General features: G+C 37.4%; 1 protein-coding gene across 5 annotated transcripts in view; it reads left to right on the forward strand.

Annotated features, from left to right (window-relative positions):
* The first annotated feature begins 18,583 nt into the window (after nucleotides 1-18,583).
* Nucleotides 18,584-25,282, forward strand: part of DLGAP1 (DLG associated protein 1) — a 567,869-nt gene continuing 561,170 nt past the window's right edge. For 4 of the 5 annotated variants that reach the window (XM_057504061.1, XM_036905864.2, XM_057504062.1 and 1 more), the window contains exon 1: nucleotides 18,590-18,676. The gene's annotated coding sequence lies outside the window, so the exon portion shown is untranslated. Of the gene's footprint in view, nucleotides 18,677-25,282 lie in introns of all 5 variants that reach the window. The other variant, XM_036905862.2, reaches the window with a different exon arrangement.

The following is a 25,282-nucleotide window of genomic DNA, read 5'->3' on the forward strand; positions in this document are numbered from 1 at the left end:
CTCCACACTGGCATATATGATTTAGATCATGACCAGTGCTATTGTTTGATAGTATTAATGTCAGTTATGTCCAGGCTAAATATGGACAGGGGCTAAGGAGGAGGGCAAAGGAGACCCCTGCAGTGCTGCAGGAGATTATAATTAGGATCTGAATGAGGGTAATAGCAGTAGAAATAAAGGCAGCTTCTAGAATGGGGCAGATAAGGGAGACTAAGAAGAAGTTAGTTGTGGGGCTTTGACTTGGATGATATGAAGGTGCTGGTCCATTACAAATAGAGAACTTGTGAATGGATGCTGGTTTAGAATAGAAATCATTTTGGTCTTAGATGTGTGGAGGTCCTACATAAGTAGTGAAGAGGTGTATGTGCAATAGATGTCTGAAATGAAGAGCTGGACCACTAAAGACAGATTTGGGGACCATTCATTTAAAAATGTCAGTGTCACTTTGGAACAACAGGTAGTGAGGAGGGAAGGTGAGGCAGTGCAAGCTTCTTACCCAGGTTTACATGGTGAACCGAAGGACTGGTGAAATTGAACAATGTGTCCAGGCGGCCCAGGGCAGGCTTCAGCCCCTGACCTAAGGGCTGGAATTCCAGACACAGACAGGAAGCCTCTTCCTCTTCTCTGGGGGGAGACTAGCCTCCAGGTTGGGTTAGGATGTGGTCAGGATGAAGATTGCAAGTGCTGTGTTTTGGGACTACTCTGAGGCACCCAGGAGTAATGCCCTCAGGGCATGAAGTCAGCTGTCTGGTTCAAAGAGGATTGGGAATAAAGGCAGGATTGAGTGAATCCTGGTTGTAAGAATAATTTATTTCTACCTTTCAGCATAGGATGTGGGGAAAATGGAGGTCAAGCAGAGGTGAGGGTGCATAAAGTGAGTGGAATTTATATAAATATTGATACAGACTTTCCTACAAGGATAGAGGAACTGGAAGTATCCTGGAGGCCAGGAAGAAGCCATGAATGGATCCATTTGGGGGCAATCAGGGAAGAAGGGAGGGAGGGCCCACACTCATACTTAAAATGCCTCTTATTTAGGGAATGAGTTCTGAGCAGCCATTAAGTCTCATGTTCCCACCAAGTCTGTTCACCTCAATAACTTGTCTTTCACCAGATACAGAAGATTTTCCTGGCTCTAAGTCCCTCTCATTTCATATATGTATTCTTTTCCTCCTTTTGACTGATACTTTGTAGTCTATGATTGGGCTAGGCTGCAGAGGCACACTTCATAAGTAGGTATCAAAGTCCGGTGCTTGGACTATATACCGGTTCAAGGTAAGTCTATAGTCTTAGCAAAATCCTGGGATGGGAGCTCTGCAGAAAACCTTGATGTCCATTCAGCCCAAGCTGATGTGATGTTGGCACATCCAAGTATTAGGGTCCTTCTGCTTCTTGGCTCTTCCAACTTTTGTCACCCCAAACTCCCTGTCTCCTTCAGGATGACATCTTTGACATCTTCACCAAAACTTGGGGAAGATTGGTGCTCACAGGAGTTTTTCCTTTCTCGTTTCAGCCCTTCTCATGGATTGGCTGCATTAGCCTTTGATTCACAAAGGGAAGGATCCAACTCTCCCATCCTCTAGAAGTGTCCAGTGATCAAATTTTCATGTGAAATATGCCCAACATTTGTGCAAATGCTAAGCTCAGAGGCTGGCAAGTCTAAGTCTTCTTATTAATTTTAATGAAATTTTACACTATTTTAAGTAATATAATTAAGTAATATATTAACATCCCTCAAGTGCTAATTTGAAACTTCAGTACATTTTTCTTTCAAATGATTCTTTTCAAAGAATTGTGGAAAACCTTTTATCATAAACAGGTAAATAAAGGAAAGATTGTGCTCTAACTTTTCAAGGAATGTACCAGTTTGGATGAGAACAGCCTAGGAAGTTTCAGCTGCAAGCACTTGGCCTTGAGCATTATGATCAGAGTGCCTTCCACCCTACAGTGGAGCATTTACAGCTGCTAAGGAATAGTATCATTTAACACATACACTCTCAACAGTTTTTTTTTGTTGTTGAAGAAAAATGTCATATTTGACTTTAACATGCATTACACTTTTTTCCGAGAATATTTCTTTTAATTTTTTCTGTAGTGAAGCAGCTGCCGTTGCTATGCCAGCAGCCCCGTCGCTATGGGGGATGCCTTGGGTGTTTGCCAGACTAGGATCAGTTATTTCAGTACCCTTATGTTCAGCAGTTGACATTTTTCTATGTTGAATCGTGCTATTTTATCTTAATTCGATGGGTAGGCTCAATAATGTTGATCAGCTTTGGAAGAATGGAAATGAGCTATAAATTAATGAGGCTATTTCTCCCCTCAGAAAACTTATTAAGCATTCAAGTGGTATGTACAGGAAATCTGCACTTACACACACACATGCAAGACCAAATGGTGATATATTTAGAAATGTACCAGGGTAGAAGACATGTGACTCTAAGTCATGAAACTCAGAGAGACAAAAAGGAATGTTCATTGGCATTTATGCAGTTATGCTGACCAGGAAAATAATTTCAAATTGGAGGTGACTACATCCTTTCAAGTTTATTGACAACTGTCAAAATTAATAGAACTGCTATTTGTATTTCATTCTCCATAAGTGCAGTTCTCTGCTTTCCTCTATGCTTTCAAGATGTTTGTGTGTCTTTGGTAAAGTTTCTCTACCTATCAGATCAGTCCTCTAATGAGCTGTCCTTGTTTCTGTAATATGGTGACATTAATTGAATATTTCAGACAGTTGCCAAACTTTGAATTGTCAAAATTTGAAACTCTGTGAAAAGAAAAAGAAAGTCATTATCACGATGATCATCTCCCTTCTGATCATCTTTTGTCTCTAGCTCCAGGAGAAAAAACCTTTGAAAAACAAGATCTAGGATCTTCTGAGCCCTTGTTGCTTAGTCACTAGTCTAATCAAGATAAGACCCAAATTTGTAGTTTTTCCAAATGTACATTCACAAATGGGCTTGTAAAAGGAAGTTGACTTAATCCTGGAGAATCAAGATTGTATTACTTGGGAGCATATAATGAACATATTTTGAAATTTTTTTTCTATGGCAGTTTTACTGGTCATCATTAGAGAACACTCATATCTAGGGTTTATGAGCAAATTTGACATTTTCACAATAAAATTTAACAAATAACTTTCAATAATTTCCTAAAAGCATTTATTCTCAACTGCTGAGTGGATTTTTTATCTAAAAATTCCTTCCTAAAAGCACTAACAATTAAAGAGGCTGAACGCATTCGGGTTGCAGAGAGTACAATTTAACATTAATTTCATGGAATTATTTACATAGATCTTTTCAGACCAGTGAGTTATATATGTATATGTAAATACAGATACTGTATTCTTGAATAAAAATGAGTTTTTTTGAAAGTTTTAGGTAGAAAATTATAACTGAAGACTTCAAAACATGAATAATTCCCATGTCCAACTCATGATGTTATAATTTATATACTTTTATGCATATTTAAACCTTAAAACATGGTATATTTAAATAGAGCTCAGTGAAGGCATAAGAACAGAAGTGTACACATGTTCTCAAGCTGTGTCCTCATGTCCCCCTTCCATCTTCCCTCCCCCTTCTAAAACAAAGAAATGTGAAACTTGAATGAATACTACTATTGCAAGATTTGCAAAATATTTTGAAGTATTCTTTTCTGCAGACAACGCTTGGGGGGGCAGTAAGTAATGTTACTATTACTGAAATCTGCAAATGCTTCTAGATGACCTGAAGTAAATGAGATATGTAACACTGCAGATTAAAAAAATAAGGTCAAGCAATTTGCTTAATTCACAGGTATTTCAAACCTGGCTGCCTTGTAGATAGCTGGATAGATCCCTACATCACTCATTCATTTTTGCACGTAGAGCACTCTATTCTTACCACTATCATATTATTGCCTACTTTTCCAGTGAACTTCTTGATAGTTGGGCCTTTGTTTTATTTAAGTTCATATCCAAGTGACCTAGATGAGTTATGGCTGTGGATTTAACTCATCTTTCCCTTCTCAAATTTGTTCTTTCTCTCCCATTCTATCCAACTCTTATATAACATCCCACCTAGACATCCTGGGGTCACCCATGAGCTTTCTTTATGTTGTTGCATCTCCGATCAGTCATCAAGATCTGTTTACCTCTAGATTCTTCTTACTTTGATCCTTGCTGATTATTCCATGCCTTAATAAACAGTCTTGCCAAGACTATAACCAGCAGCTTCCATCTGGCCCTTAATGTTCAGTTTCACTCCTCTCTAAGAACTTTTCTAAAACACAAATCAGGCCTCTTACCATACTATTTGAATGTCTGGTAGACAGTTTATAAACTTAACATAGCCAAGCCTCACACTTGAGCTTCCCTAACACCCAAAATTTTTTTGTCTTCATAGAGGGTACTTTTTTCTAAGACCCAAAACCTTAGAGTCATTTTCAGCTCCTCTCTTTCATGCCCAACATTCAAACAGCACTTCTGCTGGATTTTCCTTGAATACACGTGTAGAATCTTACCACTTCTTCCTGCCCACCCAGCCACTAGCGCCCTGTAAGCCATCATGCCCTGATAGTCTGCCTTCACCTTTGCTCCTGCGGCACCATGCTGGGCGCTCATAGAGGTGAGCGTAAGGGGCAGCGAGTGGATCCATCACATTTTGGAGGTAAACACCCTGAGACACTAAGCATTTGACTATGAATGACTGAGGATCTGCCCCATTCTTAAACTCAGGTCCCTTCACCTAAGATAAACAAGTCTTCTAAGGGATAAGTGTTTGGTTTACAAAGACACAGCTATAGAGCAAGCACAAGGACAGAGCGAGACTCAGTGCTCTGCCCATCCAAGCATTACACCATTCGTACAAGCAGAACATTAAGGATGCATTTATTTTGACTAATAAACATCTTAAAATGAAAATACGCCTGGGAGTTAGCAAATTGAGTTTTAGTTCATTCAATAGGGAAACATGAAACCTTCCTTTGAGAGCTGAAATCAGGTCATTAAGGGAACTGCAATATTTTAAAGGTATTTTCACAAAAACAGCATGTGTTAATGATGGCAACTATAACAATAAATACTTTTAATTTGTTGTATATATTTTATGAGGCTGTTTTTCTGGAGTATAACTAATACATGGGCATTTACTCCATAGTATTCAAAGTAATTTATTTTTCTTCTGTCCACATGAGGGAAGTGCAAATCAAAACCACAGTGGTTTATCACTTCACACCGTCAAATTGGTTGCTATTTTAAAAAGAAAAGAATGTAACAAGTGTTGGTGAGGATGTGAAGAAATTGGAACTTTCATATATTGCTGGTGGAGATTTAAGTGGCACAGTGATTATGGGAAACGTATAGCAGTTTCTTAATTCAACATAGAATTACCATAAGATCTAGCAATTCCACTCTGTGTATACCCAAAAGAACTGAAAGTAGGGACTCAGAGATACTTGTACACCAACATTCATAGCAGCACTATTCGTAATAGTCAGAAAGTGGAAACAACAACCCATGTATCCATAAACAGATAAATGGAAAACGTAATTGGTTTATCCATGCATAGGAGTATTCAGCTTTAAAAAGGAATGAATTTCTGATACATGCAGCAATATTGGATGCCCCTTGAGAACATCATGCTAAATGAAATAAGCCAGATAAAAGAGGACAAATACTACTTGTTTTCACTTATATAAAGAATCTAAAATAGGCAAATTCATTCAGACAGAAGTAGTATAGTGGTTACCAGGTACGGAGAAAACAGAGGGATGTGGAGTTATGGTTTAATCAGTATAGAATTTCTGTTCGGGATGATGAGAATGTTCTAGAAATGGTTAGTGGTGATGGTTGTACAACAATGTGAATGTACTTAATGCCAAAGAATTATATACTTCAAAATAATAGAAATGGTAATTTTATGTTATGTATTTTACCACAATAAAAAATTATCAGCCAAGAAAGAAATTAAAATGCAAATCACAAACATAGTGACTTTATGGTTAGCTCAGTACATATTATATTGAAAATATAAATTGTTCTATTGCTTTGTATTACTTTCAGGAATATTATAATTTTCACTGAACTTTTTAAACTAAGCTTACTGATTTTTAATTGAAAATCTTACTGAAATAATTATAGATTCACATTCAGTCTTTAGAACTAATAGATGCCATGTACATTTTACCCAGTTTCCTCCAGTAGTGAGATTTCAAAAAACTATGGTATAGTATCACAACCAGGTTACTGACATTGACGAACTCCACTAATCTTAATAAGATTTCCACAGTTTTGTACTCATTGGCGGGGTGTATGTTTGTGTACTTATTTCTGTGCTATTTTATCCCATGCATCTAGGTTCACATATTACAGTCAAGACACAGACCATTTCTATTACCACAGGATATGTGGTTTGGCCCTGTGATAGGCAGACCCGCCTCTCTCCACCACCATCCTGTCCACCCACTGTCTCCACCCATGTTCCTGAACTCCGGCAAGCATTAATCTGTTCCCTGTCTCCATAATTTTGTCATTCAAAAATGCTATGTACATGGATTTGCAAGTGGTGTGTAACTTTTTAGGATTGGCTTCCCCTCCCTCCCCCACAATTCCCTAAAGAGCCATCTAAGTGGTTGCTTGTATTAATAGTTTATCTCTTTTTATCCTCCCTTGCTCCCAGCCCCTGGTAAACACTACTATGCTTTCATTCCCTATCAATTTGCTTATTCTAGGAACACGCTATAAATGGAATCATGACATATTTGTCATTCTGGTCTGGCTTACTCCACTTAACATAATGTCTTCTAGTTTTATCCATGTTATAGCATGTGTCAATATTGCATAATGACGAGTAATATTCCATTGTATGTATATCACATTTTGTTTATTCATTTATCAGTGAACATATGGGTTACTTCTAACTTTTGGCTATTGTGAATAATGCTGCTGTGAACATAGGAATACAGATACCTGTTTGAGTCCCTGCTTTCAAATCATTGGGGTATATACCAGGAGTGGATTGCTGAATCAAGTGACATTTCTATGTTTAGTGTTTCAAGGAACTGCCATACTGTTTTCCATAGCAAGTATGCCATTATTTAATTTATTTTATTTCCAGCTTTACTGTAACATTGTATACATTTAAGGTGGACAAACATATTTATTTGATATACATATAATGAAATGATTACCACTATAGTTTTAGCTACTATCTTCGTAATGTCACATAATTACTATTTCTTTTTTTGTGGTGAAAACATTTAAGATCTACTCTCTTAGCAAGCTGGTAACTGCTAATCTACTTTCTAAAAGCTCTGCTTTTTTAGATTCCACATACAGCTGGTATTGCACAGTATTTGTCTTTTTGTCTTACTTATTTCAGTTAGCATAATGCCCACAAAGCCCATCCCTGTTTTCTCAAATGGCTGGACTTCTTTCTGTCTCATGGCTGAATAATATTCCATTGTATGTGTATATGTATGTACATGTGTGTATATATATAAGTCTTCAAATCTTCTTCATCCATTCATCTGTTGATAGACACTTAGGTTGTTTCTGTATTTTGGCTATCATGCTGCAGTGAAACATGGAATGCAGATATCTCTCAAGAATCCTTTTTCATTTCCTTTAGCTATATACCCAGAAGTGGGATTGCTGGGTCATGTAGAAGTTCTATGTTTAATCTTTTGAGGAACTTCTGTTATGTTTTCTACAGTGACTGCACGTTTTACATTTCCACCAACAGTGTAGGAGTGTTCCCTTTTTCTATATCTTCACCAACACTTGTTATTTCTTAACTTTTTCATAATAGCCATTCTAATAGGTGTGGGGTGATATCTTACTGAGGTTTTGATTTTCATTTCCTTAATGATTAGTGATATTGAATATCTTTTCATATGCTTATTTGCCATTTTTATATGTTCTTTGGAGAAATGTGGTTCAACTAATTGCTAACTATATTTTTTCCAACATGTCATTCAGGGTATTTTCTGAATGTGAATTACTGTATTTTTTACCCCTCAGAAGTTATAAATAGTAATTCATGACAGATGAAAATATATTTCAAAGAGTGGGCATATGTATATTAGAAGATATATCTTTAGCAGTTCTGCACTTAAGGAAGACTAATATCTTTTGATTGCTGGGCTTCAGTCAAGATGTTTAATGTTGTCCCTCAGTGGCAGAATCTTCAGGGGACATGATATCAGCCACATCTACTCAACATGCTTACTAAGTAGGAAAGTCAGACTAAATCATTTAACATCTTGAAAGACACTAAAGCATAGTCTGTGATCAGCTCAAAACATAACTATATTACATATTTTTTAAAATTCTGGTTATTCCAGATAATAGTGTGTATTAACATTGCAAAATAATGTACTTAAAGAGTAAGTTTAGTATAGTACTTTATATACACTGCTTTTTGTTTTCCACTATAAAATACCTTGGAGGTGGGTATTTCTGTCCAGACTAATAGCAAATGCAACCAGCCTTTGTGACCAAGAGCTCAATTTTGTCACTTCACTATAATCATTATATATATGTAATTATATAATGATTGGCAAGAAAATGAGGTTATATATGTATTCAGAGGGAAATTTACATTTTTGTATTGTTATTTCTCTGCCACTGGTCAAGTTGAAACAAAATAAGGCATGCATCATTTTCAAAGTATTCAAATAGATCAATTACAGAAAATTCAACTGGGGCTTTGGGATTTCAGATTATGCACTTAATTATAGTTTTAATTCTCAGCAGCTATAGAGAATGATTTTTAATTGTCATAGAGTAAAAGTTAATTTTAAAATGTTATGGAATTTGCATAAAGAACTTTAATTTGAGGGGAAATACTCTCCCCTAATCTACCTGACTCATAGTTCATCTGTCAGCTACTTGAGAGCAGGGACCGTATATTCTCTATCTCTCTGCTGGTACCATAAAATTCACACCTCCCCTTTTTATGTACAATGACTGGGCTTTGATTATATGTGCAAACTAATAAATCTAATAATAAGCTCTTCTGTCTATGAGACAGTATAGCTTTGGGTCATCCATACTTCAAGCCTGTCCTTCTTAAAAACAGTCACTTTTTTAACAGTGATTAAGTTCAGAGTAACTTAAATTCAAATATATTTTATCATTCAAAAATCTAGTACATTTTACCATTACATTGCCCAGCTGTAAATCCCCATAAGAGATGGAATTTTTCTTTTTTCATTTACTGCCCTACCCCCAGCACCTACAATAATGTCTGGCATATAGTAGCCACTCCACAGCTGTTGAAAAAATAGCCAGTATAGGTTGCCTTTGTCTATGGGATAAAGCTCCTAGATTTAGTATCAGAAAATCAAATTATTGTCCCAGCTCTGCTACTAATTTGCTGTGTGATCTCAGGCATGCCACCTAACCTCTGTGTACCTTTCATATCTATGAAATGAAGAAATTAGATTTCAGGAATGGTAAAATCCAGCCCACATTTAAAAATGCATAGTTCACTGACTGATGATCAACAACATGCATTTGGGAATTGGCTAGCTGGAAACAAGTTAGTTTGTGGCCACAGAACTGGTGTTGCCAACTGGTGTATTTAGCCTTGGAACTCAGACTTTGGTCTCGGGCTACTCAAATATTGGCTCTAACAATTGAACTAATAACCAACCTATTGTTATTTTTTTAAAAAAGGAAGGCTTTTCATCTTTGGCATAGAAAACTGATTTTTAAGAATAAGGAAAACTAAATCTGACGCTGAAGAGTGAAACAAAGCATTATGATAAGAAGAACCAGATTTAAATCCTGGCTCCAAAATTTTCTGAGTCCTTTGCCAAGTGATTTAATCTCTTTGTACCTCATTTTGGCATCTGTAAAATGGGATAACATAACTACGTGAAGTTATTTAAAGTTCCTAAAACATGGTAAGCTTTGAAACCTTTACAGCCAGGCTGAAATAAGGAATGAGGTGGCTGAAAATGAATTCATGAAAACCAAATTTGGATATTTGGCTTGAGGCAAACACTGAGGAGTGGAATGGTGGTTGGACACATGGCTGAGCCAGACTGCCAGGTCTGGGGCATGGCACCCTGACAGCTGGTATGATTTGGTCAGTTTCTGAACATCTCTCCATCCCATTTTCCTCACCTGTAAAATGGTGAAAATAACACTACCTTCCTTATTGTGAATTTTAAAACAATCCATAAAATGTGCTTACCACCATGCGTGGCATATAGAAACATACAATAAATGTAGCCCTCCTTACTGCGTTGCATTTGAAAGAGATGTGGAAGACTGTCAGCCAGTGAATGAAGAGAAAGCAATGAGAATTCCCTGGGGCCAAATGGATCGTGATAGTTTAGTATCTTTTTTTTTTTCTTTTTTAAGAGAACTACTTGTATCAGGTTTAGGAAAGAAAGGCTATACAAATGCAATACATTGAAAGTTTCCACTTAAGTCATCAACAATAAATATCACAAGAGTGTTCGATTTATTCTTGAGTGATGAACCTTCCTTTGACCAAGAAACCTGCCCCAGGGAAAGATCATTCAGTCTTTTGCCACGTGGATGAAAAGGTAGTGCTAAATAGTGCCCTCAAAGTTGTAAATAGATTGTCAGTCTTTTGTAACAGGGCAATGGCCATGTTGTCAAAGTCACTACCCGTTTCTATACCCCAAGGACTCCCAGATCATCTTGTCTATAGAATTCATCCACCTTCATGAATTTAAGGTACTGGAGGCAGTACCTTAGCAATTTCAGCACAGACAGTCCTTTAACCAAACTTGTGGAGCTGGTAAGATGCTGCAGAGATAGACAAATTCCATATGATTTCACTTATTTGTGGAATGTAAATACAAAGCAAAGCATAATGAATAAAACAGCAGTAGACTCAGACTGAGAAGTGACTGGTGGCTACCATGGGGGAGGGATTGAGGTAGGTGGGTGGGAACAGTGAGGGGGATGAAGGGACACAAAAATTCTCAATCATAATATAAACTGGTCACAGGGATGGTAGTACAGCATGGAGAATGTAGCCCATGAATCTGTAACATCTTCCTGTGTTGACAGAGAGTAACCACACTAGTGGGGCAGGGTGGGGAGGATTTAAAAATGTGAGCAACTGTTGAACCACTGTGTTGTATAGTTGAAACCAGTAGAAGATTGTATATCAATGATACTTCAATTAAAAAAAAGAGATGCTGCAGATGGACTGATAGGACAGGGTAGAAAGAACAAAGGTCAGATGAATAAAGGCGATTAAGTGGAGGCTAACTTTCCAACTAGTACCACACATTTTAAAGTGTATTTCTTTCTAGTGAGTTTTAAAAAGACATGAAATAAGCCTGTATGTTTTGTAATTGTGAAGTCTTTCTTCTGGAAAAGTGCTGGTTTGTCTGAGCATACATTACTTCACTTAAAAAAAGTCATGTGCAGTTACTCAGAAATAGAACACCACCTATCTTTCCAACTGGATTTGGATAGAAGTGCCTTCTAAGCAGAGAAAACCAGAAAATTGCCTCCCTTACGACGATTGTTTCTTACACATGAAGGTCATTTAGTCTTACACCAGTCTTAACAAATGAGTGCTCCTCTAAAATGTAAATGTCCCTCAAAAGTGTCAGGTGTTCCCATTATTCATGTTTTAAATTAAATTACTTTTGTCATGATTTTCCACTCTTCCCCAATTGAGGAGTTTATTTGAGAGAAACAGAGTTTCAAATGGAAAATTAAAATTAAATTAAATTCAAAATTAAATAAAAACAGAGGGACTTCTGAATTAGGAACTTCGTGAGACATCCAAAGAGTCACTTGGGAAAGAAGGAAAAGGCAGTAGGAGATTTGAGAACAGAGACTAGATCAATGTCATTTGCTAGTGTTTTCAGAAGTAGGTGGTCTGTTTCCACAGTCCCATGTACAGTACTCACACTCTAAGTTAATAGTGCTTAAAGCCCTTACTAGAGTTTGTGCCAATTCATTACAATAGACGGAATGTTGCTGGCAATGTAATTAGCAGGGCCCATTGAGAAATGAAAATGCATGCCTCTTATACAAAAACCAGGACAAGAGAGTTCTTAAATGTACTAAAATGTAAAAACTGTTTCCTTTTTTCCACCATCTCTGTCTCAACTTATCATAGTGTTATTTATGACTCAATGTAATTCCAAGTGAAGAAGAAAGCAAAAGCTTAAATTATTGGCATGAATTTTGCCATTCATCTTTAGATTGTACAATGCAAATGTAAGAGTAACGTGCACACCGCATCACCAGAATGACCCAATTTGTATTTCATGGATCATGGGTATGTATGTCATTCTTGTCAGAACAATGGAAACATCACACAAAACTTCCCTGCCATTTATTTTTATTTCACTTCTTGACATGTGTACAGTCTAGCAGCACTCTCTCCCTTTGGCTTCCTGATGAGCTAGGAAGGACTACAGTACAAAGGACTATGGATTGCCCTTTCTTTCTCTTTTCTGTCGTCATTTGCAGCATAAGTAGTCTGCTAGTACAAGAACAAAAATGCAAGAAATATATGATAGGGTTTCTTGTGCAGGAGAGGAAAACTTTTCCCTTCTTTCCTTCTAGGTTCTTTGGCCTAATAATTAAATTGACGCAACACTGATTAATGGAATTAATTTATACCAGAGGTCATGAAAATAGGAGACAAGTGACCAAACCAGGCAATATGTATATGTCTTAGAAAAAAACAACAGTAAGTTTGTGAGGAATGGGCAAGACAGAGAGGTTTGGGCTTGGGGTAGTAAATTAGTGAAGAAGTAACAAAGTTTGTTTATACAGGACTTCTCACCTAAATTCCCTATCTCTGGTGATAGGATGTCTCTCTGCCTCCTGGTACAGGGAGGGTACTCTTTACATGGGAGACTTTTTCCTGCATTCAGGGGGATAAAGGAGAGTCAGAGTGTCCTTTTTACACTGGCTGTTTTGGTAACTTTAATTCAAAATAATATATATATAGTATCATATATCAACTATACTTCAGTAAAAATAAATAAATAAATTATCTATATGCCAAAGTGGTGCATTTTGGGGCAGGCTTCTTGAGCCCAGTCAGCCCCACCATTTCTATTTCTTAGAACACCATTGCTGTCTTATGAAATTTGGAGCAAATTCTTCTTCCAGTGGAGAGCATGTCCTCTTGGAATGTCAGCTTCCCTACTTACGCAGTCATAGATCCAAGATACTTAACCTCATCGAATCTCAGTAAACTCCCAGGAATTGTGGGTCCACTAAAATTCACCACTGCACACACTGTATATGGTTGAGGTAGCAAGGGCTGGCCAGAGTCTGCATGTTGTGCAGATAGTAGATAACCCTCCTCACCCCCGTGCCTCACACTATCCTGTAGCCTGTTGGATTGCAGCTTTAAAACACTGGTTCAAACACACACACAAACAAATAAAACATTAAGTAAAATTCAAGGCTGTTCTGAGCGTGGGCTCCCGTGCAGCTGCTCGGGTTGCGCACTGGTGCCTCCCGCCCTGCCTTGAGGTTTCTTCCATACAAATGATGAATCAGCAACATGGTTTGCAAAGGAAGTGGCAGCTGGCTAGTCCTCTCTTTTTGGGATCTCATGCTCTCGGACATATGGGGAGTGTGAATAAGTGCAGACCTTGTTCTGAAATTGATTCTTACTCCAACATCTGCTTGGGTGAGGGGACCCAGAAGTAGATAGATAGTTTAACTTTGTCTTCAAACAAGTGCAGTGTTTTATGGCCTATACAATTTGAGTAACAATTTTAAGACAAAACGTGAGATTTCAAAGAAATGCTGCTTATTAGGTAAAAGAGGAAATTGGTGGAAAAACTTAACAAGAAACTATTTGAGAGAAAAGACAACTGTGCTGAGAGGTGGAGGTCTGCAGTCCAGTCCTGGCCATGTGACTGGCTGGCGGTGGCCTCATGAAGCCCATCTGTAAAATAGGCTTGAAATGTGTAGGTAGTTTCTAGTTTAAGATTTGTTCAATTGAGGCATTTATAAATTAGGAAGTCCATTTGCAAGACACAATGATAGCCTTGAGAGACTCTCTGAAGAATTCCAGGGCTCCCCTGATGTGCACTGGGGCTCATGGCTTCAATAATCCTGTGTTTGGGGCATCTTCTCTCTCCCAAAGGACTATGAATCACTGCTAAAAATCCAGGGACGTGTGAGAGAAGCTGAGTGACTTTATAGATCCAGAGATCTATTTCAGTTCCATTTTCATGTTTTTCTTCAGATCTTTCAGCTTGTGCCCAAATGAAAATTTACCATGCTACCTGAAAGTTCTACCTTATGCCTTATTGAGCACTATTATTAATATTTTATCAGGAGATTATTTTCACTGTATTTTAAAAAGGACTGCCAAAATATAAAGCATGAATTTTATTATGTCTTGTGGAAAATTGATTTTTTTCACAGAAAGATAGGTTTAATCTTATAGGCAATAGAGAAATAAATATTTGAAAATAAAGTCAGGAGACAGAAGGGAATTCATATATGTTGAGTTCCTGTTATGTACCAGGTACTGTGCTTTACACATACTATGTTCTTTAACCCACATAATCATCTGTGGAGGTGAGAATAAGAGTGTACCGGGGACCTATGCCAAGCCAGAAAGTCTTATGGAGGCTTTTAAAGCAAACACCCCCCAGACTTCTCTCCCCACTGCAGGATTGTATATCCAGCCACCTGCGTGACAGGCCCACCTGGCACTCACGTCTCCATGTCAGTGTGGCCAGACAAGGCTCATCCTCTTTCCCCAAAAGCCTCCCTAGCCACAGCCTCTCTCATCTCAAGTGAGGGCACGTACACACTTCCAGTCGCTTAGGCTGGCAACCCTGGGGTCATCCTTGTCTCTGTCTCTTCTTACCCTCTCCACCCAATCTACCAGTAGATCCCATTGACTCGTTTCAAAACAAGCCTAGCGTGGGTCTGACCAGCTCCACCTGGGTCTAAGCCAACATTGCCTCCTTCCAGGAAGATGAGTCTTCTCCCTGCCTGTGTTGACCTCCCCTGTGCTCTCTTCCCAATCAGCAGCCAGGAGGAGCCTGTTTAAACAAGCTCTGTCAGTTCTGAGCTCAGACTCCTGCGATGGCCCCCACTTCACTCCCAGAGGAAGAGCCAGAAAGCCTTGACCACTCACGATCCATCCCTCATTCACTCCCCACAGCAGCCCTGCTGCCCTGCCATTTCCTCCTCTGCCCACCTCCCCCTCCCTCACTTCATTCCATCCCCACTGACTTCCTGGCAATTTCAAGAACAGCCAGGCACACCCCCACCTTATGACCCTGGCCTCGGCAATTCCCTCTGCTTGGAGCACCCTTCTCTCACACACGACTAACTCCCTCATGTCTGTCAAGGTTTTGGTTGTGTCCCACTTTCTTAGCGAGGTTCCCTCACCTATCTCTGCCCTCCAGCCTGTGTCCTCCTGATCCCCCTTACCGTGGTCTGTTTTTCTTACATCACTAGCATGCTTCACATTCTAAAATACTCTGTACTTTATTTCTTCATTGTGCTTGTTGTTCATTTTCTGTTTACCCATCTCCACTAAAATGAAAAGTTCAGTGGTTCTTCCAAGCACTTAGCATTGTGCTTGGCTTGTGATAGATGCTCAGTAAATCTTTGTGAAATGAGTGAATGAGTAAATGAATTCATTCTTCATACTAACCTGACGAAAGTAGGTTTCATTGTCTGCATTTTACACATGAGGACATTGGAACTCAAAGAGGCTAGGCAACTTTCACAAGTCAGATGTCTTGTTAAGAGGCAGAGCTGAGATGGAAAGAAAGCTCTCTGATCTGGATCTTCTCCACTTTATCACACTGCAGAACATGTACTTTACAAAAATACAGGTATTCTATAAAGTGTGATGCATTTATAGTTTCTGTCCTTTCTCCACACTTTCAGCCAATATTTTGTTAAGTGAACCTCTTAAAATAATGTAACTGAAGTGACTGGCTTATAAAATAACTCACATAAAGTGAATGATGTGAAGTATCTCAAGACTGGCTGCAGAGCCATAGAAACAAACCAATTTGAGCTAGCTGATTTTTAAGCCAAAAAATTAACTTAAAAATGAATAATGAAAAAAATTAAGTAGAATCTGTCATCAGGATATATGAGCTCATGGAAGCAAGGGAAAAAATAAAGAAGTGAGCACAGGAAGCAGACAAGTTTAGAGAGTTCTTGCCCCACCTTCCACATGTCTCTTCCTCTGTTCTTTCTCTAGCTTACCAGCGTGTGCTCCCTTCTTCCTGTGAGAGACAAGGGGACCAGGCTCTAACCAAAACTCTTCCAGTTGGATGAGACTGCAGTCTTCTGGTCCCAAATCATGAGCCCAGCCAGGGTGAGCAGTTGTCCCAGTGTGATCAATGTAGCCAGCAATGAGGACTCAATGGCAAACAATTAATAGAGGATACCTCTGAAGGTCAGGGAGTGCAGGGTTCTAGAGAAAGGGGTGCAACAGATACCTCAGAAGTACATGACTCAAGAACCCAGGGGCATAGTGGAAAACACTCTGTTGAATCAAACAGCTTAAGTTCAAATTCCTGTTTTGTTTTGTTTACCTTTCATTTCTCTTGTTCTTTCTCAGATACAGGGTCTAAATATTGGTCACTTGGTGATAGGAAAGAGCAGAAATAACAAAAAAAAAGGACTCATGGGGTAAGCAAGAGAAAAAAATAAAATACCAGGGACTAGGAAATTCTGCATTCTAATCTCAGTTCTTTCACCAAGGAGCAGATCTGTTGGGCAAGTCATTCTCTGTCTCAGTTTCTTCATCTGTGTAATAAGGAGATTAGATAAAATCAGTAGGTTTCCCAACCTGCTTAATCAAGCTTATCAACTAGGGAGCATTTTCAAAAGAGAGATTACCCTGACTCTACCCACAAATATTCTAATTCAATAGATCTAACATGAAATTTTATAATTCCTATTTTCAGCAGCTTTCCAGATGATTGTGATCAAACATACTTGGGAACCATTTGACCAGATGACATTTAGATGACCCAGCATTTGTGATGATATCTGTTTATATAAAAATATCTAAGTTAGAAAACATGTTGTAAAAAAAAAAAGATTTCTTTTTGTATATCTGAGTGTCTTATTAGGAAATTGCATGATTTTATTTCTACAAACAATTAAGAACAAAATAGATTCTCAATAAATATTTAAGAATGAATAAATGGTTAGTTTCCTATGTTTTAAAGATTAACAGTTATTCATTATATCCTTGAGTGAACTATTCTTCATACCTGTAGAGGAAAATTCAGAATTTTGTCTGGTTTACTGGAATATTAAGAATATATTTAACAGAACAATCATATGCAAATCAGAGCTCATAATCATAATTATACCCAAAAACTATTAATAATAGAATCTAATTTTTATCTTTTATAACATGGATAAATGAGATGCATATGAAAATGCATTCTTTACATGCTTTATGTACTATGAAAATACATGATATTGTGTTGTTTTGCATTTTACTACTCACAGCATTCTAAAACTCAACCTGTCAACTTTGGACAGGTTATGTAGAGAATCATATTAACACTGGTTTTTTTGAAGGTCCAGTGTTCTCTCTGGAAATGAACACAATGTTAGGGGTTTCTAAAGGGACTGAACTTCAGGCAGAGCTTCTGGGATGTCATTCTGCCTTTGTGCCTATCAGCTGAATTAAATTGGGCAAGCCACATCACCTCTTCTGTGAAATGATCTCTACACTCATTCAGGCACTATTATTCTTATAAACAGTTATGAGGCAAAAAAAAATATTCTTACTTCTGAGTATCACTACCTTGTGGCTTAAAACTTAGATTTACTATTGTTCTCATCCCTTCAGACACTATTTTAATATACTGCTTAGGGCTACAAAATTGTATTGCCTAAAAGAAAACAAAAAACAAACTCTGTTGATACCCAGACTTTTCAATAGCAGATCATTTTCATGTATAACACAAGCCCTTCTCTATGTGTACTTCTGGAAAGGAAAATCACAGCTCAGCAGAAAGCATCTGATGTCGTGGAAAGAGGTACCTTTCCTCTAACTCTGGGCCTAATTAGAAGTTCCACTTGGTCACTTTCTTCAAAAAGCATCAATAATTAAGGGTAATGGTTTGGCTAAGGTGACAGTAAGTCCCCAGAAATGTGCTTGGAAAGACTGTGCCATGATTTGTGTCTTCCTATGGTGTCAGAAGAACCAGCCTGGGAAGAATGATACTTCTTAGCCTTTTTTAAAGTCACAACTGTTTAGTTTCATCAAACTAATAATGCACAAGAAGTGAATACGATTTCGTGTGTGTGGTATATTTTACAAAACCAAATGAGTAATGCTTACATTTGTTTTTTTTTAAAAGAGGATATAAACATAAATAGTAGAAAAGTAGATTGTAGAAATCAAACTTTTTTTCTTACAGTGACTTTTTAATTTTTTTAAGGTTGATTTTATTTTCTGAAAAGCATTAAAATGCAAAGTGTAACATGCACAAGTACACTGCCATGTAAATTCTCCATGAAAACTCTCTTCTCATGTCTTTGAATTTAATGGCTGTAAGAGTAGTATTCATTCTTGCATCTAATTACTACATTTCGTTATGTTTCAGAAAAGTTGAGCATCACATACCGAGTGACATCAGGTTAAAAAATACAAAGTTTGGATCTTTTCCTGCCTTTGAAGCAAGAAAAATGGAAAATTGATAATAAAAGGTAAGACTGCCTTTCTCCTTTTATAACACATCCCCATATCTTCTTCTTTAGCAATCCTATGTGAAACCAGTTTTTTTATAACATGGTATATTTGAATATAAATATTTCTAGTTTATAACTCCAAGCATATTAAGTCTGCTGAGTTTAAAGTCTGATTTTTTTAACTCCCTAGTTGCCTGTGCAATATCCAGGTGAGATGTGTTTTACATGTTTAGTTTTCATTCTTCTTGTTAATCTAGAGTCGCAAATCAGGTCAATTCCATTTTCATGACTGCAGACCAAGATATTGTACTTTAGGTTAAGCATGGAATTATGAAAGTAGATGACATGGTATCAGCCTTTATTTTTTCTTAGAGTGTTGTACAGATTTGAATTTGTTAGCATAGACATGCTGGACATAATCTATGTGTGCCAGAATCTCTACTCCTTTCATATCATTATGTGTAGCTTTGAGGAAAGATAAAGAAAGGGTCTTATTGATGTGCACAAATCAGAAATACTATGTACATTTGGATCAGAAGGGAGTGGATGTTGCTGAATATATTAATAAGCCATCATTTTTGCTTGGGTTGCTGGCCTGAGACAATGGCATGGGCCTGGTGATTTACTGGGACACTGCTCCCAGAGTCAGAGATCAGGAAAGTGGGTGAGCAAGTCCTCCCCTATAGACGGTGGGAACGTGTTTTCTGTGGGACCTCCTAGAGGGTATAGGGTACCTCCCAGAATTTCTGCGTGAAGGATGTGTGACAAGAGGTTTATCCACTGGCGTTTTTCTCTTGATTGTGGATTGATTCTGGGGCATTAACTACCCCCCAATTCTGTGCTGTGTTGTACTGAATGAGACAGGAAGACACTCGGTTGTCTCTCACCTGAGGTAGATGCTAAGGTGAAGAGAACAGGCACTGCAATGGGACCATCCATCTATGTACCTATGGCTGAAATCAGAGAAGGGCAAAGGGCATGATGCAGGGAACCAGACATATCTCTTATTGTTCCTTTCACTTTACATCATAAAATAAATCACATTTTCCTCCTAACTGAACTATCTCCAGGAAGAGAGTGTTTTGTGTTTTAAAGACATTAGAGGGTTATATCCAAATGTCATAGAACTGGAGTGGACTCAGTTTCAAAACTAACTTCATACAAGTAGTGACTCTATAGCATCTTACTACGCTGATGGACAGTGACTGCAGTGGGGTTGGGGGGCGCACTTGAAAATATGGGTGAATGTTGAAACCACAATGCTGTTCATGTGAAACCTTCATAAGATTGTATATCAATGGTACCTTAATTTAAAGAAAAACCCTAACTTTGTAAATAAGTGCTAGATATTTGAGACAATATATAGTAAGATATGAAGTGGGACCAAAATGTTGGAATAGTTAGAGTTAGTATAACATTTCATAATATCTATACTTTTTACTCACTGTGCATTGTTTTATATACAATATATCTGTAGATACACAAAAATACAATTATTGTCTTTTCTACATGGAGATAACCTAGGTGGCAGTCATTTGTGTGAAAAGTGTGCCTTAAATAATGCATGTCTGAGCATAATGTTACAGGGATGGTCGGTTGGAAAAATAGATTTAACACACTGAAGTGAATTGGGTTTTCTTATTTGAGGACATTAAACAGATAAAATGAAGTCAGGGAAAAGCTGTGGTTGTGTTGACCTAGAAGGAATGTAATTGTTAAACTCCCTAAGGAGCAGCTATTAAAACAAACAAACAACAAACATTTAAACTAATGTGCATTAGCATGCAAACTCCAAGGGAAGGAAAGGGAAGAAGAGAAAGGGCAACAGAAAGATGTAGAGGAAGAAAACCAAGGAGGCAGTGGCAGATGACAAGAAAGAAATAAACACCAGGGTAGATAGGATCAAACCATGGGCTGCAGAGAATCCCAGGACAGCATGCAAGAGGTATCTGTTAGAACAAACCTTACATTAAGCATAAAATGCAAACTGAGTGAATGGTCCCAATCAATATGAAGCTGAAAAATTTCTAAAGATTAAGTTCTAAAGATTAAGAAGACTGTGTCTTCTCTCCTGAACAATGCACATCTCTATGGTCCATTAGGCTGCAAAGTCTTACTAAATAAAAGCTCTGATTGTGTCCTCTCTTCGCTTAGAAAATTTTCTGTGATTTACTAATTCATCATTTTCCAGACTTCTTAACCAAACATTTAAAACCTGCTATACTCTAAGTTTTCAGACTTATTTCTTATTCCTTGACTTCACCTACCAGTAGTCTAGACCATTGTGTAGTAAGTGAATTCTGTGATTTGTCAAGTCTTCCAAGTAATTGTGATACATTTTGGTTCTCAAACATAGATTAGTCTGGGATGAGGCCCAATAATTTGCATTTCCAATAAGTTCCCAGGTGATACTGCCGGTCCAGAGACTTTACTTCGAGACCCACTCTGTAAGAGAAATGATCCAGACTGGCACAATTTCTTCATTGCAATTTGAGTCAAAGGCTGATTGCGATAAAGGGCTCGTTTGCAGACATCACTACTACTGTGGGGGGTGTACCAGTTTAAGAGCAGAGTCTTAGTCTTCTGATGAAATGCCATCTTAATATCATGAATACCTAACAATAAGCTTTATGATACATTTTTATATCTCCTGCTCTGTTATATACTTTGTAGACCCACAAATACCTGTTGGTTAATGGATGGATGGATGGAAGGAAGGAAGGGAGGGAGGGAGGAAGGGAGGGAGGGAGGAGAGGAAAGACAAGCTTAGCAGCCTAGTACTGGTTTCAGCAAGAATTTTAGCTCCTTACAAAGAAACTGCTCTGGCATAGGCCTTTAGGGAAGAACTCTTTACTTCACATGAAAACCTCTTTATTGTAAGACTATATTCAATATATAAGACATTTGATTAGGTGGAATAACTCCACGTATTCAGAGCCCAGTGTCTGGGTATCAATAGTATTGTGCTCCTTAATAAGCAGATTCTTTCACAAAAGACTTTTTGCTATTTCATTGAGTACAACAGGGACAAATGTCATTTACAGCAAGACAAATTGTACATTTTACTTTACAAAAGAGCCACTGGGTTTGTGAAACCAGGAAATCACATCTATTTAATAAATTCCTTTGCAAATGTCTCTTCCTTGAGTTAAACTTCGCAGCTGCAGCATAATTTGAATGTTTATTCACATTAAGGACAATTGTGCTTTCTGGTTTTCTGCTTTCTTGCATTCAAATGCGTGCATGTATCAATGCTGCACATTTTCTCTCTGCATCTTTTATCTGCACACATCATCCATGATTGGCCTGGTAAATTTATCCTGCTTTTCTTGCTAAAATAACTGTTCCTGCTGTCTGTTTTCTGCCTACTCTTTGATTTATTCCAGAAATTGGGCTCAATGCCTATTTTTAGAGCTCAGTGTGAATTTTATTCTGTATGTTTTTAAACCAAGTCCCCACATTTATTTTTCTGTTGGGTGTTCTATAGTGGTATCAACTTCAAAATGCACCCTGGAAAAAGCCTGTTTTAATTATGCATTAGCATAAATAATGACAATGGATGATAATATGGATCTTGAAATTTTTAAAAATTATTTCATGTCTCATTTAAAATAAATAATTTCATATTTTAAATGAAAAATTTTAATTTTCATGTCATATTATGGCATGCCTAATGTTAAGTTTCAAAGGAAAATCCTAGTTCCAGCTTTGTTATTACCTTGATACATGTCCTGAACGGAATCTTTAGGCCTCAGTTACTTCCATTTATAAAAGGAAGGATTTAGGTCCAACGGCCCCTGGATTCATTCCAGTGCCTTACCTTGCATTCTCAAGATAAAATACTACTTAAAATCAGGTATGAGGGTATGAGTGAGTCAGCCAATCAACTAAAGGCACATATTTGATGGTAAAGTTGAAAGAGCAGAGTTTTGAATACAGAAATATCAATGTTAAAAGCCTAATTCATTCACTTAATAACAGTATGAGCTTGGAGAATTTGCCAGACTACTCTGTGTACCTTAGTATCTTCATCCGTAAAATGGGGGCAGTGTTATTGTTTGGAAGGTTGCTCTAAAGACTAGAGATAATCTAAAAAATATCTAGCATTTATATGCTGAACATATATAGGTAGCTCTCAGGCCTGTACAGGCCTCTAAGCTGACCAGAGCCCAAACCGCAGGTTTAGAGGTTAATGGAGAGGACATTCTTCTCCAGTGTAATTCTTTGTACAAGGCTAAGAAATTTTTTATTTGTGTCTTTAGAAGATGAACAGTTTGTAAGATGTATCTATAGTTGAGTCACCTGAGAGTGGCAATATTAATAGGAAAATTCAACATAGTTTTTCATCTAGACAAGGTATCTGGTTCTTTACATTGCAAATGATTAAACATAGCAAGCAATGCTTTTTCACCAAGGGTGACTCATTCAATGTCAAAGCATGAAGTTTGCAAATTGTATTCTGTCTTCTGTCTTGTTATCTAGCCACAGTTTGGGCAGCAGTTAGAATAAAGATTCTTTAAGACATAGGTTTGGCCTGAATAAATGTACATAGTCTTGATTTATATCTGATTCCAGTAAATTCAAAGGTATTCCTTCTCTTCCTTTCTTGTCCTCTAAAAAATTATTTTTATAGCCGATTTGCCTGATGCAGTCCTATACCCAGAAGTAAAAGAAATCAAATTTTGGTCAATAGACGATTCATTTACTACAGGATTCATGCTGTACTGAATATGTTTCTGCTATTTTTAAGTATTTTTAAGGCTTAATTGTCACTTTGATATTGGTTAACCCCAGTACTTTCTCAGCAGAAATTCAAAGCAGCCTACTTAATAAGAGTAGATCAACACAGTTTTGGTGTAATATTTTATCAATCTTAGCAGAGGATTTAATCCTTTTTTAAATTTCAATATTCTATAAGTCCTCTTCAAGTTAATGTGTTTTGAGATAAATCTTACTATTTTACTCTCCTATACTTTTTATGTCAGAAATAATTTAGGAGCAAAGAGCTACTGGTGCTATTTAAGTATTTTGATTCTATCAGACATCTTTAAGATAACTAAAATCTAATTGTGGAATGTTGTGTTTATTTGTCATATCTCTGAGACATACCACCATCAAGAGAAAAATCATCAAACTGATGAGGCTTCTTCAAGCCCTGGGATGTGTGTGTGTCTGTGTGTGTGTCTGTGTGTGTGTGTACACATAGTGCACGATGGTGGTAGGGGTGATTTTCATGGTGGTGACATTACAGCAAGATCCTTCACAGTACCCTAATTATTTCGAATAATTACTACTGAAATTACATTTTTTAGTGAAAATGACATTTTAATAGTAAACTATTAAGTACACTGAAAGAACATAAATATTCCTTGTTGTATGCTAGAATAATTTCTTTATAAAACAGAGTATAATAGAGTTTATCACAGCTCACATTCTTGAGTCTGTCTTGACACTGTAAGAATGCCCAAGGACATATTTACTATGTAGTGAATAATGCAGCTTAAGAAGAATTATTTTAAAAAAAAAGAAAGAGGAAAGACATGTTGACTGAGTTTATTTCATTCTTGTATTCTTATCACATGCTAGAATTTTTAACCGGAAATATCTTATTTATTTAAAAGCTAATTTTAGGGGGGAAAAATGATACCATTTGGAACAACCAGCATTAACACAAGGATCCCTTTACCTTCCATACAATCTAGGAAGTGTAAACCAATAAGGTACAAATGTTAATAATAATCATAGTGCTACACCAATATCCATCTCTCTGGTAATTCAAATATTTGAGGCCATAGTTGGTATTTCTTTATAATTACAATATAATAGCGAACATGTATCAAATACTTAGGTATGTGCAAGTGTAGGAGAGGCAGAACTTTATAGGCACCCTTTTAGGGTCTTTGGATCGGCCTGAGAACTAAGTTGATATAGACTAAGGAGAGAAAAGCACACAGACTTACTTAACAGAAGTGTAATGTGCATAGGAGCCTTCATAGGGAAATGAAGACCCAAAGGATTGGCAAAAGCTAAATGCTTTTATACTAGGTTTGACAAAGACAGACAGTTGTGGAAACATAACTAACATATATGCGGAGGCTAAAGGAAAAGAAGAGTGATTCTAACAAGGTCTATTGGTACAGAATTCTCTCAGCCTCCACTCTGGCGATAAGAATGTTTCTCCCCTCCTGGTACATAGAACACATCTTTTACAAGGTAGTTTCATCTCCTGCTTTTAGGAAGCAGAGGAAGTCAGGATGCAGAATGCTCTTCTTATACCTGTTGTTTTTCAAGTGTCTTTGGATGAAAATAATCCTTATGCCAAAGTGGCACGTTTTGGAGCAGCGTATTCTGCCACTGTTCACCAAGCATTGTCTGAAGCACTTTTCCTGAGTGAACTCAATTAATGCTTACTAAACCCGGGGAGAACACTTCATACAACTACAGGGAGAAATCAACAGATTGACCATCATAGTAATCAATTTCAAGATCTTTTTCTCAATGATAGATGAAGCTCCTAAAAAATCCACTGAAAATATAGAGGATATAAACAACACACTAACAGGCTTCATTTAGTCGTCATATATAGCCTTCTTCATTCAACAGTTGGAGCATACCAATTCTTCT

This window comes from Manis pentadactyla, chromosome 6, assembly GCF_030020395.1.
Source record: "Manis pentadactyla isolate mManPen7 chromosome 6, mManPen7.hap1, whole genome shotgun sequence".
Taxonomy (NCBI): Eukaryota; Metazoa; Chordata; class Mammalia; order Pholidota; family Manidae; genus Manis; species Manis pentadactyla.